Source organism: Apium graveolens, chromosome 5 (assembly GCF_009905375.1).
Source record: "Apium graveolens cultivar Ventura chromosome 5, ASM990537v1, whole genome shotgun sequence".
Classification (NCBI taxonomy): Eukaryota; Viridiplantae; Streptophyta; class Magnoliopsida; order Apiales; family Apiaceae; genus Apium; species Apium graveolens.
This window is the reverse complement of record NC_133651.1, coordinates 238,345,689-238,361,910: the sequence shown is the minus strand read 5'-3', so window position 1 is coordinate 238,361,910 and position 16,222 is coordinate 238,345,689.

The following is a 16,222-nucleotide window of genomic DNA, read 5'->3' as shown; positions in this document are numbered from 1 at the left end:
GTTTGACAAACTTTTTGTGAAGTTTCTCATCTATAGAGCCAAATATAATACCATCTATATAAATTTGAACAAGTATACTAGAGCCATTAACATTTGTAAAGAATAAAGTTTTATGAACAGTACCTCTTGTGAAATGATTTTCTAAGAGAAACTTTGACAAAGTGTCATACCAGACCCTATGTGCTTACTTCAGTCCATAAAGTGCTTTCAGAAGATAGTAGATATATTCTGGAAAGTTGGGGTCTTCAAAATCAGGAGGATGACTGACATAAACCTCAACCTCCAAATCTCCATTCAGACTTGCACTTTTAATATCCATTTGATAGACCTTGAAACTGGCATGAGCTGCATATGCTAGAAAGATTCTAATGACTTCAAGTCTTGCAACAGGACCAAAAGTCTCATCAAAATCTATTCCTTCTTGTTGACAGTAGCCTTTAACAACCAATCTAGCTTTATTCCTCACTCCTATGTCATTTTCATCCATCTTGTTTCTGAATACCCACTTGGTGTCAATATGATTCTTTCCTTTATGCTTGAGTACTAGCTTCCAAACTTTATTTCTTTCAAATTGGTTTAGCTCCTCCTGCATAGCTAAAACCCAATTAGGATCCAACAGAGCTTATTCTACCTTTTTAGGCTCTTCCTGAGACAGGAAGCTGCTGTATAGACATTTTTCTTGAGTTAATTTCCTTGTTTGTACTCTTGAAGATGCATCACCAATTATCAATTCAAATGGGTGATCTCTAGTCCAATTTTTCTGTTGTGGTAGATTAGCTCTAGATGAAGAGGCCTCATAGTTGTCTTGATGTGTGACTGAGTTTTGATTAGAAGAAACTCCCCCTGAGTTTGTGGATCTTTAAGTTGAAGTTGGGATTTTTTCTGATTGTGATCTATATTGGCTTTCAACTTCTATTGAAGGTTCAATGAATGTTGATCTTTGCCTCTCGATGGATGATTTAGATTGTCTTTCAACGGATGATGCACTTGGTCTTTCGGCGGGTATTAAATTATATGCTTCGTTTGTTGTAGATTTTTCTGCATTATCCTTAGATATTATTTCTTGATCACTTTCATCATCACTATCATCATAGATGTATCAATATTATCAAATTTAAGGCTTTCATGGAAATCTCCATCTTGCAGACCTTCAATCTTTTTATCATCAAACACAACATGTACATATTCCATTACAATGTTGGTTCTGAGATTATAGACTCTGTATGCTTTTCCATATGCATACCCAACAAAATTGCCTTCATCTAATGCTTCTTATTATATTACCCTACAAGTCTTATAATGATTTTTTGTATTCTTTTTCCGTTATATCTTTCTTGTACGCTTTGAAGCTGAATAACTTATATTTGAGTTCTTGACCAACATGAATAACCCTTCTACATTTGTTGAACTTCATGTAAAGCTCTTTTTCCTCCCAAACTGATTATTTATTATGCTAACTGATTATTGTTCATGTAATTGACTAGAATTGATTACTGAATCCAGTCAAATAAAAAGTCTAAATAATGATTTACTAACAAAATTGAACTATATATATTTTCTTAACCTACTATAGGGATCAGCTATAATTTACCAGAATCTTGTACATCAAAGATGGATACTGCATTCGTAATGTTATAAAATCTTGTAAACTATTATGATTACAGAGTAAATTATAAATATGCCAACGCTGGAGTAACGTCTATAATTTTAAAACGATCGGGGACTAATGAGAGTCTCTCGTGTTCTTCCAAACTCCTCATCTTCCCCGGCATTTTTCAAAACCCTCGTTACCAAAACTCTTTCTCTTTTTAATCCGCTCACTCTATTGCTAGATCAACTTTCATTGATTCTTCCAATTCTCTGATGTGCGTCTTTCCTCTCCCCTTAACCCACTTCTGGATTCGACGGTTTCGGCTCAGGAGGATGCCTATACCAAGGCTAATTTCACACATATTCCTACATCCAAATAAAGTCTTGCCACTTTCAGTTCACTAGAACACACAAGTCTTCTCCCATGATGATGATCTCCAGGACAAAAAAGTCTGTGTAAAGGGTGGGAAAAAGAAGAAAATGAAGTCCAATGCACATTTTTTATATAAATTGGGCTAGAATTCTCTAGTTTTACTGTATGCTTATTTAATCAAATTAAATAAGTTTAGCTGATGTAAAAGACGGGCTGTAACATCATTTTGGAACAAACCGATGTTAAACATATTTTCAACATCGGTCCTTAATGACAGCGATGTCTATGAGGTGATATCTATTGATTTTTTTCTTGTAGTGTTGTGTCGGGTTTAGCCCATGAATTGTGTGAATTTGCCCCTAACTGTGAACTTACTCTATGGTTTCATAAAGTTGAAGCATGCCAAATGTGGACTTACTCTATGGTTCCATAAAGTTGAAGCATGCCATTTGGCATGTTTCTTTTATTTAGAAAAATTTTCAAACTTGGCAAAAAAGAGAAAAAAAATTTAGGATTTACAACGCAAAATTAAGTATTGGATGGTACTAATTAAAAGTTTTGCAGTCCCTCTACCCACTTAATGTTGTTCCAGATATCCAGATTCCTCTGTTTCTGCTAAATTTGGCATGAGATACTGTCGGGTTAGTCATTCCAGTGTTCCACTGATATTCTTACCAACTTTCTTAGAATATCTATTATTATCCTAGAAAAGGTTGTTATTTAACTCATCTCAAATCTTCTTCTGTGAGCGGAACACATCATCGGAAACCCACTGTACGAAAAAAATGGAAAAGTAAGTCATCCCAAATTCCAAAACACACAAGCCTTTTGTTCTACACCCTATATAAGAGATTGTTTATATATAATAACAGTGCAGTCATGACATAATTCAAAGGGAAAAGATTCTTCTTTCCCCAGACTTCAGGTTGAAATCTTGCGAGAAGTAAACCATGGGAAACCTTTATAGAAGAGGGTTATTCATAAACTCCAACCACACTCATTCTCAGTCTGAGTTTCGAAGTATATGGATAGAAGATCCCAAATGCGTACTCTGATAATTCGGTATTTAATAAAAATCTTACAATATAAATCAGGGTCGGACGCCCGGTCCTGATGATTAGGAGGTCCCAAGGGAATTACAGTATTAAAGTTGATACATACTATTTATTTTTTGGTACTCTTCGTATCTTTAATTATACTTTGTGCTCCTTGATAAAATAGTGCCTCTAATTTTCCTGTTTTTTGTGGGTCTATACATTTTTAATTTCTTTGGTGTCTTTCATTTTTTAGATGTCCACATTAATCAGCGTTAGCGGTTTAGTATCAGACCGGCTCTTGTGCTGCTATTAGTCATAGCAGCACAAGGAAATCAATTTGAAAATACTTGGAAGTTGGGACATATTTGATTTAAAATCTAAATTGAATATCATCAGATTTTAATAGACTATCTCAAATCCAAATTTAATACCCTTCTGTTTTCAAAATCAAGAAAAATCCTTTAAAGGCTTAGTCGAATACACCCCCTTTTATTGTCATTACGATGATAAACACCTGATTTCAGAAGCTGTTACGAATTGGATTAGTGACAAGAAGCTAATCCAATTAGTTGATTGAAACACAGCTCTACGAAGTAATGCGTTCTTGATGCCACTGAGCCAAATGCTAGTAACCCAACTTAAGGTTGCATTTGACCTCTCAGTCACCTCCTAATAACAAGCCTTGAACTGATTTTCCCTTTTTTTGGCTAAGCAAACTGATTTTCCTTTTAAATGAAGTTAAATAACCTCCTTTGTTGCGTCAATTGATTTTTGACTATATTAGAAGCTTCATTTCAACATTTTTGATTTTTTTAAATGTATATAAAAATAACAATGCATGTTGGTATTTTAAGCTTGACAATGTGTATGTACATTCTTGAATGAAACTAAATTCAAGTATCTCTACAAACATGGAAGTATATATAGTCATAATCAAGATATATCTCCAAAAATCGGAACTGTATAATTATCATAAATTGAAGATTTCAAAATATTCATCCAACAATAACGCTCTAGCCCCTACGCAACAATAATCATAACAAAAATTGTAAGCTACACGAGAATCAAGAATTATCCTTATATTGTTGATACGGAATATCCAAACATAAAATCCTTCTTCCACTTCTTTTGACTTTTCCTCCTACTGAGTATAGATATACCAATATCGACTCTATAATAATAATAACCTAATATTAAAAGTATTTTAATCTCGATAGGATTTCATAAATTCCAAAATCGAAAAGGTTTCTTAAAGTCAAAATTTGTAATTGACTTTTCTTATATTATCTTGTCCTATTCAAAGTAAAATTTGATAGACCATGTCTTCAAAGAAAGAGAATCTCATTATCTTCACGCATGCTGTTGAATCGCCCATATCCGATATGTAAAACAAAAAATACGGTCCAAGAATTCTTGGACAGGTAGTCAGGCAATCTACTAGTTACAATTTCACCTAAATTTGTTTCAATTCATTCCAATTTATTATTTTTTTGTAAAGTCTTTAAATCTAATTAATGAATATCCAATTAAAAGGAAAATATAACTACTGTGGGAATAAAACTCGACTGTGAAATATATAAAAATAAGTTATTGTAATAACCCCAAAAATTTTGGACTTTTTGTAACCCTTATGAATAGTGATTTTGTTGATTATGCTGAATAAGAAAACTTTTCATGCCACACTATGTAGCAGTTCTTTTATTGATATTCTGAGATCTTATTAGTACTCTATATGGTATATAAGTGTATGTAAAGATCGTCAGAATCCAAATTCGAACACTTTGATTTTTCCCGAAAATCCACCAGATACCGAAAGAATTGAGTATAAGGTAACATGATTAAAAGGATTTAAAATCAAGGATTATAAGAGAGGATCATAAAAGGAATATAATATATTGAGAAAGGTTAAGGGAACCCAAGTAATAAGATCCCGGATATGATCCCTCAAACGATTAACAAGAATAAACGATAAACGAGTCGTAAAATAATTAAATGACAAGCAATGCAAGAGAGATTAGTGCAAGGATTAGGGATGATAATCAAGCAATTAAGCAAGGATTAGCATAAGAAGATGCTTCCACCACCAAGTGATGACAAGTGGCAAATGATGAAGTCACCAAGATGATGTCATGCTTAGTCATACTCCACTCACTTTAATTAACCAACAAATCATCCAAATATCCCATTCACTTCATTTTCCACCACAAAAACCATTCAACAAAGAAAACACTCTCTCAAGGAGAAAAATTCCAAAAATCAAGATTCTAGCTTTGTTAAATTGCAAGGTAATTACCCAAGGTCCCTTATGATTAGATAAGCATATCCTAGGAGTTTAACCTTCTATTTCTTCATGAATCTCTTCCAATAAATCAAGGAAGAAGATGATGAATAGTGTTTTCAAGATTACTAACTTTATTTTCTTTGATTTCCTTTAAGATCCAAGCATTCTTAAGCTATCTCAAGGCTTCTTAAGGCTTCCTAGCTACTCTAATCACTCCAAGGAAGGTATAACCCCTCCAAACCCTAACTTTACTTTGAGTATTAGGTTTGGTTTTGTTTATTATAGTTCATGAGAGTATGATTCTTGTATATTTAGAGTGGGGTTGGATTTGTAATGAGTTTGAGTTATAAATCTTGGATTATTGGTTAATGAATTTAAGTGTAGCTTTTAGTTCATGTTTGGGGATAGTATAAATTGGAAAATCTTGAGATGTTGGAACTGATGTAGTGAAGTTTGGATGGAGTTTGGTTGTAATGTTGATTGTGGGTTGATTTGTGGATTGATTGGAGTAGTTTAAAATTTGGTCGTAAACATAGCCGTCGTAATGCCCGATTTACCTTAGATTGTTTTTGTTCTTAACTTCAGGACCCGTGAACTCACTGTTAGATTCTGACCATTTCCATGTTTAGATAGTTCATGTTATGATCTTCATTTTGATATGTGGTTCGCTTGAATCCGATGTACGGTTTAGGAGAAACGACGGTTTTAAGTAACGGCGTTTCGTGAACGAATCATTACCCCTCGCCTTACTTTGAAACCTTGGTTAAGGCCCTTAAATGACTAATTGGAGTATGAAACAATTATGTAAAGTGGATTAGGCAGTTGGTAGAGTACTCGCGAAAGAATCGCCTTAAAATTCTTAATGGTTAATTTATTAAAAATGGTGAAGCCGAGGGTACTCGAGTGACTTAAGTGAATCGTTAAGCGCAAAAGCGAACATTAGAGTCTAATTGGTTAAAGTATAAATTCTTAAGCGACTTTGGTTTAATTCCAACTTATATGTTATTTATAGGTTACCAGACTCGCCCCAGGCCTTTTACCACCCCTAGTCGCTCAGGCAAGTGATCTACCCGTTATACTGTTGTTGTAATGTATATATGTATATGCATTGTCTTGTGATAAGTGCATGATTGTTATTAGCAAATCTTGCGATATATTGGAGCATGCCAATATGGTATATATGCATGCCTGTTTCGTAATCTTGATATCTAATTGTTGATTCAAATGCTTATAAGTTGCATAATATCTATGCTAGAGATAAGTAATAGTTGCGTATACCCTTAGTATAGGGGACCCAAAGGTGAACATTTTCTAAACCGGGAGTCGATGTTCCCGAGTATAATATATATATATATATATATTTATATATATAGATATATAGATATAGTTTTCAGAACTATTAATCGAATAAGGTTTATTCGATAACTTTATTTTATTTAATGAATATTATTTTGAATATTTATTCGAGAACTTATGACTCCGCTTATTTTATTTAATGAATATTATTTTGAATATTCATTCGAGGACTTATGACTCCGCTTATTTTATTTAATAAATATTATTTTGAATATTCATTCGAGGGCTTATGACTCCGCTTCTTTTATTAAATAATATTCTTTATTTTATTAAAGAATAATGTTTCGATAATCAAACTTATTTTCGATTATTCAAATAAAGATTGTACTTTCGTATAAGTATATCTTTGGTTATTTATTATTCATTTCAAGTATGAGTTGTAAAACTTCTACTTCAATTATTTTTATAAAGATTATCCTTTATGGGAATCTTATTTATATAATAATATTCAGATAATTTCTAATATATCGAGACTGATTTATTTTATTAAATCAGTATTACTCCAAACATTCTTAAAAATGTTTTCGAGTCTTCAAAATGATTTTTTAAAAATTAGAGCGGATCCTAAAACTCATTTTTAGATTTAAGATCTTCCTTTCGAAGGGGATTTAAATACTCGCTCAAAACCTGAGGGATCCGGCTCTGTGGTGTATTTTATATTCCCAACGAGGTTGCTGTTTTGAGAAAACATTTTGATTACTTGCCCAACGTTCGCAAAGTAAGTCCATCTATTTGAGTCGACATAAGCAACATGGGCTCAGTGGGCGTCCATGAAAGTGTAAGTGGCTCATTGGGAGTCCATCAATGCGTAAGTGGCTGAGTGGCAGTCCAACATAGGTCCTAATGCGGTCAGGGTGATGACCAGTGGGGAATTCGTCCATCTACTAGTAGAAAAGGTTAATTATTGGTATCTTTTCCTGATCATCAAGATATCGGGTTTATGTCAAAATTCTTTTCTTTCCAAATTCATTGAATATTGTAACTCTGTTCATACTTTACATGACAGAGGTTATCAAGAAATGTATGAGAGATATATATGGATATATATCGGGACTTAATGAAGTATCTCGTAACTTCATTTCGTTCAATAATATTTCAAAGGTCGAATCTATTCAAGTCTTATGTTGTAGTCCCACCTATGTGATGAACTTCGAAAACTTATTATACTTTGAACAGTGGTAGTTCAAGTAGTTTTATAAAATGATATAAGAAGTATAGTGAAGTAATTGGTAACTTCATCTTCCTTTAAGCTTATATCCAGTAAGTAATTACCTTACACTTGATAAAGGTTTCTAGTAAGTTATCCATTTAGATACTTGCATTATTGTTTACACTATATATTATCTTGCGAGCTGTAATGCTCACTCTTGCTTCATTTTTTCATCACACAACAATTGTTAGGAAAGATGGCCAGACTCAAGTAGACCCAGCGCAAGCGCATGGGAAGCGTCCCGCGTCTTCCCGTTGATATCGTAGCTGCTATAGCTGCAGAGGTAGATCTATTTGTAGATCTGGCATTCTACTTTGGGGAATCAATTATGTATAATTATAACTTGTGGCAGATAATGGCAATTAATTGTAAACTTATCAAGTAATCATTTTGGGTTGTAATAACTTTTAAATTATGGATTCAAGGACTTGTACTTATTTCAATTTCATCTCTGAGACTATAACGTGTTGTGGTGTGTGTTAGTGTGGGGTCACAGCATGAGGTTATTTATTATTAATTAAGTTAAGTGTTATTGTGGAAAGAAAGACCGTGACGACCCGGATCCCCGACCCCAGATCTGGGGGTGTTACAGAAATGGTATCAGAGTTATGCGTTATAAACCTCAAAGATGATGCGACGATATAATAATAAACTCACAAAGATAATAATAACTCTTGCCAAGTTCATGGTCCGACTACTTAAAGTAGCACTGACAGTTAAAACCCTTACGAGAATTCTTATAGGTATCATGATAGTAACTTAGCTCGTTTAATGTGTAGGCGCATGAGATCGAGGACCCAGAGATGTTCGAGCGTGAGCATGATGAGGCACTGCTAGATGCTTAGGATCAGGAGGAGCCTGAGATGGAGGAGGAGGACCCCTCAGAGGAGTCAGAGGCAGAGGTTATTGCGATTTCAGATGAGGAGGACCCGGATGAGGTCCCAGTGGCTGAGGAGCATGTCGGAGCTATAGTGGAGTATACTGGTACCCCTTTACCCTCACTCCCTGTGGTCAGAGCTCCTACGCCTCCACCACTATCTTGGAGCCCCTATGATGTCAGTTATGAGACCCATACTCCCGAGCCTAGGCAGATCGAGGAGGCACCCCCAGCGGCTCCGGATTCACCACCTCTAGACCCTGCCCATAGGCAGTCTTTGTTAGCTCACGGCTATGTTCAGGATGTTCTGAGGACTCGAGTGGCTGTTGCTGAGGCCCGGCTGGATGAGGTCAGGAGAGAGTTAGATGTAGAGAGAGCTGGTAGGCGTGCATGAGCTCATGAGGTTAGAGCTACCATACCCCGATCCCTGAGGAGGGAGCTGACTGGGAAAGAGCTCACGGCCCGTGCGAGACTCTGATCACTTCAGGGAGACAGACATGGCAGGATATCCAGGAGGCAGACTGATTATATTTTCCGTCGTGCGATGGAGAGAGTGTGGGAGTTGACCCGCTCCAGTGATTGATTCAGGACCAGTGATGTGGTAGTCTAGTCGTCTAGTTAGTCGAGGCCATAGTAAGAGCCAATTTTCCGGGATAGTTGACTTGTATATAGTATCCCTTTCTCTGACTAGACAGATAGACTCATGTATTTCACTTTTGGGCAGATGACTGTAGCACTGTTGTACTTTTGACCAGATCGAACTACGTATTTCTCGCATTATGTATATATTTGTTTCCTTTCAGTTCAGTTCTTTAAGTGACGAGATCACTGTTTTTATCGTTATTATTACTGCACTTCTTATTAGAACTGTCATCATATTATAGAATTGCGAGATACGTTCTTCCCATTATAGAAACTATGCAAGGCACAATCTTGTGTATGACTGTGACCTAATGTTGAATTTTCCAAAATTTATCAGTATCATGCCGCCAAGAAGGATTGAAACTAGGGCGAACCCTGGATTTGAGGACTAGGGAAGCAATAACCAGGGTGGTAGGAACCAAGAACACAGTGAAGAGGAAGATGAGGATTATGTTGAACAAGACGACTCCTAGTATGAAGAGGAGGAGGAAACATTTTATGTTGAAGGATTTGAGATAGAGGCTGAAGAAGGAGAAACTGAGGTTGAGCAACAAGTACCAAACCCAGGCATGGATCCCATGGGGCAGTTCATGCAACTACTAAGGCAGAACTTGGAACGTCAACCCAACCCACCCCCTCAAGGAAATAACAATGTTGTGGCAAACTCTTTCAGTGCTTTCAAGTCCCTTAAGCCCCCTGAGTTCCACGGATCAGCCGACCCTGTTGAGGCAAGGGCATGGCTACAGGAAATGGAGAAATCCTTTGAGATTCTGAGTACCGATGAGGCACAGAAGACTGTATTTACTACCTACCTTCTGAAAGGAGAGGCCAACTACTGGTGGGAGGCCAAGAAAAATATGGAGACAAATGTTGTCATAACCTGGGAGAGGTTCAGTCAGTTATTTTTGGGGAAACATTTCCCGAGGTTTATGGAGAACCAGATGGAACTCAAGTTCTTGGAGCTAAAGCAGAACAACTTATCTGTAGCAGAGTACGAAGCAAAATTTACTGAGTTATCAAGGTTTGTGCCGGAATTCGTGAGCACCAAGGAAAAGAAAGCTAGGGGGTTTTAGCAGGGACTGAAACCGTGAATTCAGAATAGGGTGGCAATCCTTGAGCTTACAGATTATGCCACTCTGGTGTAAAAGACAAAAATTGCAGAAGCCAGAAGTGAACAGATGCAGAAGGAAAGAGAGAAGAAGGGAATAAAGAGGAAAAGTATGAGCATGGGTGGAGGTTCCGCAGGAGGGAGCTTCCCAACTAGATTTAATCGAGGAGCAGTGTCCCTACCAGGAAGGAGTACTGGGTTTAAGCGGCCTGTGAGTGTGAATGTGAGCCAGAGCGGCCAGAAGTCAAGAATGTCCTATTCCAACCAGTCTCGACCCCCATTTCCAGCCTGTAACACTTGTGGAAGGATGCATTCTGGGGAGTATAAAGGAAAGCCAGTAACCTACTTCAAGTGTGGTCGAGAGGGTCACTATTCAACTAAGTGCCCTTCGTCAACCCCTGCCGTCATTCCAACCACCACTTGTCATCAGTGTAGACGCCCAGGTCATTGGAAGAGGAAATGCCCAATGAATAAACCAACACCTTCAGGAGCAAGCAGGGCTGCTTCTACTAAGCCACCTACTGCAAGGACTTTCAACATGACAGTTCAAGATGCTATAAAAGACTCAAATGTGATAGCAGGTACCCTTTCTCTAAATTCAGTCAGTGCAAATGTTTTATTTGATTCGGGAGCAACTAAATCTTTTATATCGAGAGACTTGGCACATAAATTAATACTTAAGGCTGAACCCTTGATAGAACCCTTACAAGTAGAAATAGCCAACCATGAAGTTATTCCTGTTAACCAGATTCACCCCGTCTGTGAGTTAGGCATAGGGGAACAATCTTTTAGTGTTGATCTGATTCCTTTTAAGTTAGGGGAATTTGATGTAATTTTGGGAATGGACTGGCTATCTAGCAATGATGCTCACATAGACTGTAAGGGGAAGAAAGTTAAGTTGAATATCCTAGGGAAGAAAGAAGTCATATTCAGAGGGAAGTTGCAGACGCATAATTTTTTGACCATGGCCCAGGCCAATAAGATGCTACAAAAAAGAAATGAGGCTTACTTAGCCTATGTGGTGGATACGCAGAAGGAGGTGCCCAACTTGCAAGACATTCCGGTAGTCAACAAATTTGAAGATGTATTTCCATAAGACCTTCCGGGACTACCACCCGATAGAGTGATTGAATTTGCTATTGAGTTGGCCCTAGGGACGACGCCAGTTTCAAAGGCACCATATCGGTTAGCCCCATTAGAAATGAAGGAATTGTCTACCCAATTATAAGAGCTTTTGGATAAGGGTATGATAAGACCCAGTGTGTCTCTGTGGGGAGCACCAGTGTTATTTGTTAAGAAGAAAGATGGGAACACGAGACTGTGCATCGACTACCGAGAGTTGAACAAGCTAACCATAAAGAACAGGTACCCGTTACCCAGAATAGACGATCTGTTCGACCGGCTAAAGAATGCTGTTTACTTTTCCAAGATTGACTTGAGAACTGGATATCACCAACTAAAGATTAAACCCGAAGATATTCCCAAGACTGCGTTCCGTACCAGGTATGGGCACTATGAGTTCTTGGTAATGTCCTTTGGATTAACCAACGCCCCAACGGCTTTCATGGATTTAATGAACAGAGTATTCAAGAAGTACTTGGACAAGTGTGTGATAGTTTTTATCGATGATATTTTAATCTACCCAAGGACCGAGGCAGAACATGCAGAGCATTTAAGAATAGCTCTAGGAATACTCAGAGAAGAACAGTTGCTTGTCAAATTCTCAAAGTGTGAATTCTGGCGGAATGAGGTACAATTTTTAGGACATATAATCAATAAGGACGGAGTATTGGTCGACCCCTCCAAGATAGAGGCGGTCTCAAATTGGGAATGGCCAACCACACCCACAGAGGTAAGGAGTTTCATAGGATTGGCCGGCTACTATCGTAGATCTGTATAGGATATTGCGAAGATCGCAGCTCCTTTGACACGACTTACTCGTAAGATAGAGAAGTTTGAATGGACAAAAAAATGCGAGAACAGTTTTCAAGAATTGAAGAAAAGGTTGGTAACGGCCCCGGTGTTGGCATTGCTAGACGGAAAAGGAGATTTTGTGATATATAGTGACGCATCGCACAAAAGATTAGGGTGTGTGCTTATGCAGCACGGTAAGGTGATTACGTATGCGTCGAGACAACTGAAGGAATACGAGATTAGATATCCTACTCATGTCCTTGAGCTCGCGGAAATAGTTTTTGCCTTAAAAATTTGGAGGCACTACTTGTATGGAGAGAAGTGCGAGATTTTCACAGATCATAAGAGCCTCAAGTACATATTTACGCAGAAAGAGCTCAACATGCGCCAGAGGAGATGGTTATAACTAATCAAGGACTATGATTGTGAGATTCTCTATCATCCAGGGAAAGCCAATGTGGTGGCTGACGCCCTTAGCAGGAAGGAAAGACTCAAAATGATAATGACTTCGGAGGAATTGATATGGGATTTCGAGAAAATGGAAATAAAAGTAAAGGTAATCGGAGCCGGAACTGAAAAGCTGTTTGAGATCTCGATGCAACCAGAGTTATTGGAAAAGATTAGATTGTGCCAAGAGAAAATAATGAATGAAGGCAGAGAGTCAATAACTGGAGAAGAGATCCATACTGAGAGAGTTGATAAGGGGATAATGAGGTATTCCTACAAGATTTGGGTTCCGAATGTTCAAGAGCTTAAAGACGAGATTTTGGATGAAAGCCATTGTTCGAGGTATTCCATTCACCCGGGGAGCACCAAGATGTATAAGGATTTGAAGGAGTATTACTGGTGGCCCAACATGAAGAGGGACGTGACAGAATGGGTAAACAAATGTTTGACTTGCCAAAGAGTAAAGGCAGAGCACCAGAGACCCAGTGGACTTTTACGACCCCTGGAGATTCCCGAATGGAAATGGGAACAGATAGTTATGGATTTTGTTGTAGGCTTACCAAGGACGAAAGCCAATCATGATGCCATATGGGTAATTATAGACCGACTTACAAAGTCAGCTCACTTCATTCCTATCAATGAGAGATACACAGTCGATAGACTGGTGGACATTTACCTTAAGGAAATAGTGACGCGACATGGAGTCCCAGCGTCCATTGTCTCAGACCGAGACCCCAGGTTCAATTCCAGATTTTGGAGGAGCTTTCAAGAATGTGCGGGAACCAAATTAAACATGAGTACCGCTTACCATCCCCAAACGGACGGGCAAAGTGAAAGAACCATCCAGACACTAGAGGATATGTTGAGAGTCTGTGCAATAGACTTTAAAGGGAGTTGGAATGATCATTTGCCGTTGATTGAGTTTTTTTATAACAATAGCTTTCATGCCAGCATCGGAATGCCGCCTTACGAGGCCCTGTACGGAAGAAGGTGTCGATCTCCCTTATACTGGGATGAAGTGGGGGAGCGAAAGATGCTCGGACCCGAAGTGATCCAAAGAACCAAAGACATAGTGGATCTTATCAGAGGACGGCTTGAAGCAGCCCAAGACCGACAAAAGAAGTAGGCAGACTTAGCCCGAAAGGATAAAGAATATGAAGTAGGGGACTTAGTACTGCTAAGGGTATCCCTCTGGAAGGGATTGATGAGGTTCGGAAAGAAAGGGAAACTAAGCCTAAGATACATTGGACCTTTCGAGATACTAAGACGGATTGGGAAGTTAGCTTACGAGCTAGCCTTACCCCCGAACCTACAACAAGTTCATAATGTGTTCCATGTGTCAATGCTAAGGAAGTATCATCGGGATGCCAGGCACGTAGTGGAATACGAGCAGGTGGACATGCAACCAGACCTGACTTACGTGGAGAAACCTGTGAAGATTATGGATAAGAAGGAGCAGGTGCTTCAGAACAAAGTGATCAAGCTAGTCAGAGTGCTATGGCAGAATCATAATGTGGAGGAATCAACTTGGGAACTAGAGAGCGCAATGCTATAAAAGTACCCCTATTTGTTTTCTATCTGATTCCGGGACGGAATCCTTTTAAGGAGGGGAGATAGTAATAACCCCGAAAATTTTGGACTTTTTATAACCCTTATGAATAGTGATTTTGTTGATTATGCTAAATAAGAAAACTTTTCATGCCACACTATGTAGCAGTTTTTTTATTGATATTCTGAGATCTTATTAGTACTCTATATGGTATATAAGTGTATGTAAAGATCGTCAGAATCCAAATTCGAACAATTTGATTTTTCCCGAAAATCCACCAGATACCGAAAGAATTGAATATAAGGTAACATGATTAAAAGGATTTAAATTCAAGGATTATAAGAGAGGATCATAAAAGGAATATAATATATTGAGAAAGGTTAAGGGAACCCAAGTAATAAGATCCCGGATATGATCCCTCAAACGATTAGCAAGAATAAACGATAAAAGAGTCGTAAAATAATTAAACGACAAGCAATGCAAGAGAGATTAATGCAAGGATTAGGGATGACAATCAAGCAATTAAGCAAGGATTAGCATAAGAAGATACTTCCACCATCAAGTGATGACAAGTGGCAAATGATGAAGTCACCAAGATGATGTCATGCTTAGTCATACTCCACTCACTTTAATTAACCAACAAATCATCCAAATATCCCATTCACTTCATTTTCCACCACAAAAAACATTCAACAAAGAAAACACTCTCCCAAGAACACCTAGCTCTCGGCTTCTTCATCTTTTCAAGGAGAAAAATTCCAAGAATCAAGATTCTAGCTTTGTTAAATTGCAAGGTAATTACCCAAGGTCCCTTTTGATTAGATAAGCATATCCTAGGAGTTTAAGCTTCTATTTCCTCATGAATCTCTTCCAATAAATCAAGGAAGATGATGATGAATAGTGTTTTCAAGATTACTAACTTTATTTTCTTTGATTTCCTTTAAGATCCAAGTATTCCTAAGCTATCTCAAAGCTTCTTAAGGCTTCCTAGCTACTCTAATCACTCCAAGTAACGTATAACCCCTCCAAACCCTAACTTTACTTTGAGTATTAGGTTTGGTTTTGTTTGTTATAGTTCATGAGAGTTTGATTCTTGTATATTTAGAGTGTTGTTGGATTTGTAATGAGTTTGAGTTGTAAATCTTGGATTATTGGTTAATGAACTTAAGTATAGCTTTTAGTTCATGTTTGGGGGTAGTATAAATTGGAAAATCTTGAGATGTTGGGACTGATGTAGTGAATTTTTGATGGAGTTTGGTTGTAATGTTGATTGTGGGTTGATTTGTGGATTCATTGGAGTAGTTTAAAATTTGGTAATCGCGTAAACATAGTCATCGTAATGCCCGATTTACCTTAGACTGTTTTTGTTCTTAACTTCAGGACCCGTGAACTCACTCTTAGATTCTGACCATTGCCATATTTAGATAGTTCATGTTACGAGCTTTGTTTTGATATGTGGTTTGTTTGAATCCGATGTACGGTTTAGGAGAAATGACCATTTTAAGTAACAGCATTTCGCGAAGGAACCATTACCCCTCGCCTTACTTTTAAACCTTGGTTAAGGCCCTTAAATGACTAATTGGAGTATGAAACAATTATGTAAAGTGGATTAGGCAGTTGATAGAGTACTCACGAAAGAATCGTCTTAAAATTCTTAATGGTTAATTTATTAAAAATGGTGGAGCCGAGGGTACTCGAGCGACTTAAGTGAATCGTTAAGCACAAAAGCGAACGTTAGAGTCTAATTGGTTAAAGTCTAGATTCTTAAGCGACTTTGGTTTAATTTCAACTTATATGTTGTTTATAGGTTACCAGACTCGCCCCAGGCCTTTTACCAC